Raw genomic sequence first — 6,829 nt, forward strand, 5'->3', positions numbered from 1 at the left:
TCACGTTAAGACAGTATACTCTACTAGAACAATTACTATTATTTCGAACACTATTCGAACGAACGTTCAAAGATCAACTCTTACCGATTGCTGCCTTTGACGAGCACTATCTGAGGGCAACATCATCGAGACTGAACGTTCCCTACGAACGACCACTAACTATTAACGATCCTTACCTGAGACAAACATCATCCGACCCGAGCACTACCTATGAATGATCACTTCTTGAATCATGCATTATCACGACTGATCACTACTATTAATCGACCGCTACCTCAGCAAATATCAAGGCCGGTTACTCCCCATAAATGATTGCAACCTCAGAACAACATCACCAATAAAGATCATTCTCTAAGAACGATCGCTACGAGACAAAACACTATAATAACGAACGTTTGAGTCTGGGTTAAACGCTTAGAGTACTCTGCTGAACACCTAAGGTACTGACTGAACTAAATCAAACTAAACCTCAGGGTACCAAAGTAAGACCGGACACTAGTTACCTGAGAACAACTATCATCAAGATCAACAGTTACCTAATTACGCTCGCTACTACCTATAAATCCAACAAGTTTTACTTCCCTTCTCTCTCAAAGAATTATTCCAATCCAGCTTATCTGCACTACCATCTCTCCCGTACTAGTACGATCATCACGGTTGGAAACCACAGCTACAACAAGCAAGGTGAATAACCAGAAGCATCACATCATAAACCCATTACATATAAACTATAACAATTTCCATAATAAATCAACACCCATGACCTTGCAGACTAGTCTTTCATAAACTAATGTCGTTTACTTGTAATTCGTCGTCAAAACCTGCTCTCAATAACAGGCGACCCGAGCCGTCTTCCATCGCGACTTCAGACCTATCTCCCCGACTCCTCAAGGACTAACGAGTAAAAACATCGATACTACGCGTAACGATGCACTATACTCAACACGAGCCGAAGTCATTGGGCGAGACATTCACCTCCTCGCGCAGAAGAAGGTGTGACACTCGAATCTCAGTCTCACGCGTGAGACTAGCAAAAATGCTCAAAAGACAGACGAAGTTACAAGTAAATAACATAGTGTATGTACCACCTCCAATAGAATAAACGTGCTCAATCACAAATTCATACATATTCTCAATAATATGTATAAATAAACCAATATTGGATCAAAGAAATAACCAACAATTCTCAATAATTGTTTCAAAATACTCCCACGGATTCATGCATTATTGTCGAACGCTATTTCCAACTCTGATGTTGTCTGAACGAACGTTCTGGAATCAATCATCATCAAAGGTCAAACGCTGCCGATGAACACCAAACCTTATTAACCGAGCTCCAAGGACGAACGCTCGAGATCAAGTCTAGTCGTACGTTACCTCAGATGAGTACTTCCTGAGGATTAACATCATCGAGAACGAACGCTCACAAACACAATTAAACCAAGGTCGAACGTCCAAGATCAAAACCGAACACTTAAAGCCGAACTCTCAAGATTGCTACCCAAGAGTTCCATGTTAAGAACGAACGCTTATACCCACTAATATCTCAATATTGAACACTCAAATCAAACACCATTAATCCGGACATGATAAGGACGAACGTTTTGATACTTAGTCGAACCCCTAAGTCACTTTGCCGAACGGCATTAAAAGAAGCCTGACCGAACGACATAAATCAGCAGCTAACCGAACGGTGCTTAAATCAAAACTTAACCGAACGCTCAATAGTCACTAATACCCCAAGGCTGATCGCTCAAGATTCAACACTTAAGAATAAGCAACTTAAAAACCGAACGCTCACTTATACCCAAGAACAGAACGCTCACTTATACCCACAAACCGAACGCTCATTTAGACTAAAAACCGAACGCTCAATTATACTTAGAAACCGAACGCTCACTTATACCCAAAACCGAACGCTCAGGATTCAAACCTAAAATTCTATTTTTAAGAACGAACGACTTCAATCACTAATACTCAATACCGAACGCCCAAGATTACTTCTTGTGGATGCCAATTTAGGGACGGACGCTCAAGTTGAAACCTGGATTACCAATTGCTAACGAACGCTCACAATCATTTGGACGAACGTCTAGAATCCTGGCCGAGCGATTAAATCGAACAGTGTTAAATTCACACTTAACCGGACACTATTAATTTAGGTTTCAACCGAACGGTATTTAAAATAAGCTCTGACCGAACGCTAATATCACTATTACAAACCAAGGACGAACGTTCTAAGTTGGCTGATTCGTGCGGACGCTCAGAACCATAATCGAACGTTCAGAAATTGGACGACCACTATTTGGTCGAGCATTGTTAGAACGAACGTCCAATTTGGATTCACCAAAATTGGACGTACGCGCTTTCTGCAGAAATTCTGCAGAAACGCACCAAAGTCCAGAAAACCCAGACAACCTCCATTTTCATCCCCTTCTTCCCAAATTTGCATCAAATACAGATTATTTCAACAATTAATGAAATAAATCAAACTCCCCTTACCTCTTGAAGACTTCCATGTAAATTTTGGGATCTAACTCCTCCCAGACGTGCAGATCAAGATCTCCTTGCAACCTCAACAATTCTTCACTTCCTCTCCCAGATCTTGCTGCAAGGACTCCACTCTCACCAGATGCCCAACCCAGATCCACCTCTCAGCCCTTCTGAAGTTGGTACAGTTCCCATGGGTGCTCTTTGGACGGCTGGAAATGGAAGGAAGGAAGGAAGGGCTCCCTTCCTCTGGCTGCTCTCCCCTCACGACCAAAAATGAGCCCCTCCCCTTTTCTAAGCTTCCAGACTTATGCATCTCTAATTATTGCATCCAAATAATGCAAAAGGTGGGTGACCACCGTGTCCCCACCACTCCTAAAAATACGGGTCTTACATGATGCCTCTCATCAGGGATTAGGGTGCGTACTAATGTAGGAGAAGAAGGTAGTGGCATATGCATCAAGACAACTCAAGGTTCATGAGAAGAATTATCCCACTCATGACTTGGAGTTGGCAGCTGTGGTATTTGCTTTGAAGATTTGGAGACACTATCTGTATGGCGCACAATTTCAGATGTTCAGTGATCATAAGAGCCTGAAATACCTCTTTGATCAGAAGGAGCTTAATATGAGGCAAAGGCGATGGATGGAGTTTCTTAAAGATTTTGAATTTGATCTCCTTTATCACCCTGGGAAGGCTAATGTGGTGGCAGATGCATTGAGCAGGAAGTCAGTGCATATTTCAGCCTTAATGGTCAGAGAGTTAGAGTTGGTAGAAAGCTTTAGAGATTTGAGGTTGCAGGTAGAATTTGAAGCTGACAGCATCAGATGCAGTAATTTGGTGGTGTCCAATGACTTTTTGAAGCGTGTTAAAGAAGAGCAGTCGAAGGATGTTGAGCTCCAAACGTCATCCAGTTTGATTGGGACTGAGCAGGGAAAGAATTTTGCCTTGGGGGCTGATGGTATCTTAAGGTTCAAAGGCAGAGTCTGTATCCCTAGCAATTCAGAAATGAAGAGGTTAATCCTTGAGGAAGGTCATAAAAGCCGTTTTAGCATGCATCCTGGCATGACTAAAATGTATCAAGACCTCAAGGAGTCTTTTTGGTGGTCCGGTATGAAAAGAGATGTAGCTCAGTTTGTTGTCTCTTGTTTAACTTGTCAGAAAGATAAAATAGAGCATCAGAGACCAGGAGGTTTGTTGCAGCCATTGGAAATTCCAGAATGGAAATGGGATAGCATCGCTATGGACTTTGTTACCCATTTGCCACGCACTGTTCGAAGACATGATGCAATATGGGTAATAGTGGACCGATTGACCAAGAGTGCCCACTTCTTGGCGATCGATTTGAGGATGTCTATGGCGAAGTTGGCGCAACTGTATGTTAAGGAAATAGTGAGGTTACATGGGGTACCTTCGAGTATTGTATCAGATAGAGACCCAAGGTTCACATCCAGGTTTTGGCAAACTCTTCAGAGTGAGATGGGAAGCAGACTTCAGATGAGCTCGGCTTATCATCCCCAAACGGATGGACAGTCTGAGCGGACAATCCAATCGCTTGAAGATTTGTTGCGGACTTGCATTTTGGATCACCTAGGGGTATGGGATGAGATATTGCCACTAGTTGAGTTCACTTACAACAACAGCTATCAGACTAGTATCGGCATGGCACCGTTTGAAGCGTTGTATGGGAGGCGTTGTAGAACACCTCTTTGTTGGTTTCAGGATGGAGAAGCAGTTTTGACGGGACCAGAAATAGTTCAGCAGACTACAGAGAAGGTGAAGCTTATACAAGAAAGGATGCGGGCGTCTCAGAATAGACAGAAGTCCTATGCTGATCGGAGGCGCAAGCCGTTAGACTTTGCAGTTGGGGATCATGTGTTCCTACGAGTGACTCCTACTACCGGTGTAGGAAGAGCCATTCGTGCTAGGAAACTATCTCCTAGATATCTTGGTCCTTACCAGATTCTACGACGTGTAGGACCCGTAGCTTATGAGATAACCATGCCACCTCGGTTGGCAAACTTGCATCCAGTGTTCCATGTATCTCAACTGAGAAAATACATGTCTGATCCTTCTCATGTGCTTGAAGTTGACGATGTGCAAGTCAGAGAAGATTTGTCAATTGAAGTGCAACCAATAAAGATTGAGGAGAGTCAAAACAAAAAACTTAGAGGAAGAACTGTCAGACTTGTCAAAGTTATTTGGAACAGTGGAACGGGCGACTCTACCTGGGAGTTAGAGGACGAGATGAGAGAAACCTACCCACACTTGTTCTGATAAAGCCTAATTTTCGAGGATGAAAATTTTTGTTGTTGGGGAGAATGTAAAGACCGCACGTCCCACTTTCTTTTGAAAGTGGGAGGGGCGGCTACCTAACAGAGAAGTGGTGGGGAAGGGAGGCACGTTCCTGGAAGTGGAAGGGGGCGGCTGCACGATGGAAGTGGGCGGCTGGCTGCACGTTCGTGTATAAAAGTGGGGGGCGCTTCAAGTGGCAACAGCAGCTGGTGGATGGTGGGGTCTTCCCACTTTGAAAGTGCTCCAGCCACCAAAGACACCATCATCTCCTTTGGTGGGCATAGCACTGAGGAGTGGCTATGGGGAGCACCATTTCTTCCTTCTTAAAGGTAGAAATCGTGGATTGAAGGGGTTGGATGCTGCATCTGGAGAAGGGAGAGGCTTGCTGCAATTTCGGGAAAAGAAGAATTGGAGTTTTGCTGCAAAAATCTGAAGAGTGAGAGGAGAGCTCTGGAATTTCAAGGAGACCTTGGGAGAGAGATTCAAGATTCAAGGAGGTCTTCAAGAGGTAAGGGGAGCTAGATCCTTTTTTCTGGATTGTATGAACCATGTATGTGTGTACTGAAATCTATAATATAGTGTCGTTGATGAACAAATTTCGTACTTACAGTGACTTTGTTGTGTATGAATCTGTATGAGTGATGGTAGAATATTGTTGTTGAAGAAAATCTGGGAAGAAAGGGATGAAAATGGGGTTTCTGGTTTCTCTCCGGAAATCTGGTGCGATTCTGCAGAATTCTGCAGATCGCGCGTTCGTCCAATTTGGTGAGCCAAATTGGACGTTCGTCCAAATGGCTCGACCAATTAGTGGTTGGCCAAAATAGCATGAGCGTTCGGTTTTGTTTTAACGAGCGTTCGTTCGTTTGCAGTGATATATTAGACGTTCGTCCCAACTGTATACAGGAATTAGTAACTTTAGGCGTTCCTCCCTAAATTGATATTTACGTGATCTTGAGCATTCGGTATTTGGTAATAGAAATTGCAGTCGTTCGTCCTTAATGGATTCTTAAGTTTAATCTTGATCATTCGACCTTAAGTTGATACTATTAAGTCTGGATCTCTAAACGTTCGGTTTCGGTGTATTAGTCAGCGTTCGGCCTTGGTTAATTGTGATTGTGAGCGTTCGGCCGTTAGTTGGTATTCATAGGATTGGATTTTGACCGTTCAGTCATAGTTTAATTCTCATTGTGAGCGTTCGGTTTTGGTTTAATTCTGATTGTGAGCGTTCGGTCTTTCCTTGATTCTAATTGTGAGCGTTCGGTCTTGGCTTGATAGTTTTAAGTTTTGGAATTTTGAGCGTTCGGTCTTATTCTGTTGAACGTTCGGTTTTGATAAGGTATTCTCGCTTCTGAGCGTTCGATATTAATTTGGATTCCTTAGTTTGGATCATAAGCGTTCGTTCATGGATATTTGTGATTGTGAGCGTTCGGCCATAATTGGATATTATAATTTGAAATCTTTAACGATCGGCCTTAGAATATTAATGAGTTTGAGCGATCGTTCTTAACTTTGTATTTTCGGATATCAATGTTGAGCGTTCGGCCTTGAGTAGTATTCTTAGGTTCCAAGCGTTGCGCGTTCGTCCAAGTGTTGAATTTAGTATTGGTGTTCGATGGTTTAGCGTTCGGCCTGATAGTGTAGGATTTGATAACGTTCGTCCAACAGCGTTCGGCCTGGTGATTGATAACGAACGTACGTCCAAATAGTGTTCGGCCTAGTGGTTGGAAGGTAGTGTTCGTTCAGTAACGTTCGTCCACTGTGCTCGGTGAACAGTGCTCGTCCAAATAGTATTCTGCAAATGTTGGATTTTAAATTCATTTTCTCTTGAATTGAATTACGTGCAAGGTTTGGAAAATATATACTGTGAAGTGATTTATGTGAATGTATGAGGTGTGTTGGATTTACTGTGATAAAATGGATATCTGGTGATTCGGGAGTAACAATATGATTCATGGACGTAATTCCATGATCCTCATGAGAGGATACATGGTGGTGGACGTAATTCTATGATCCTCAAGGAGAGGATACATGGTGGTGATTTGGG

Source organism: Vigna umbellata, chromosome 9, assembly GCF_029865625.1.
Source record: "Vigna umbellata cultivar VRB3 chromosome 9, Vumbellata_1.0, whole genome shotgun sequence".
Classification (NCBI taxonomy): Eukaryota; Viridiplantae; Streptophyta; class Magnoliopsida; order Fabales; family Fabaceae; genus Vigna; species Vigna umbellata.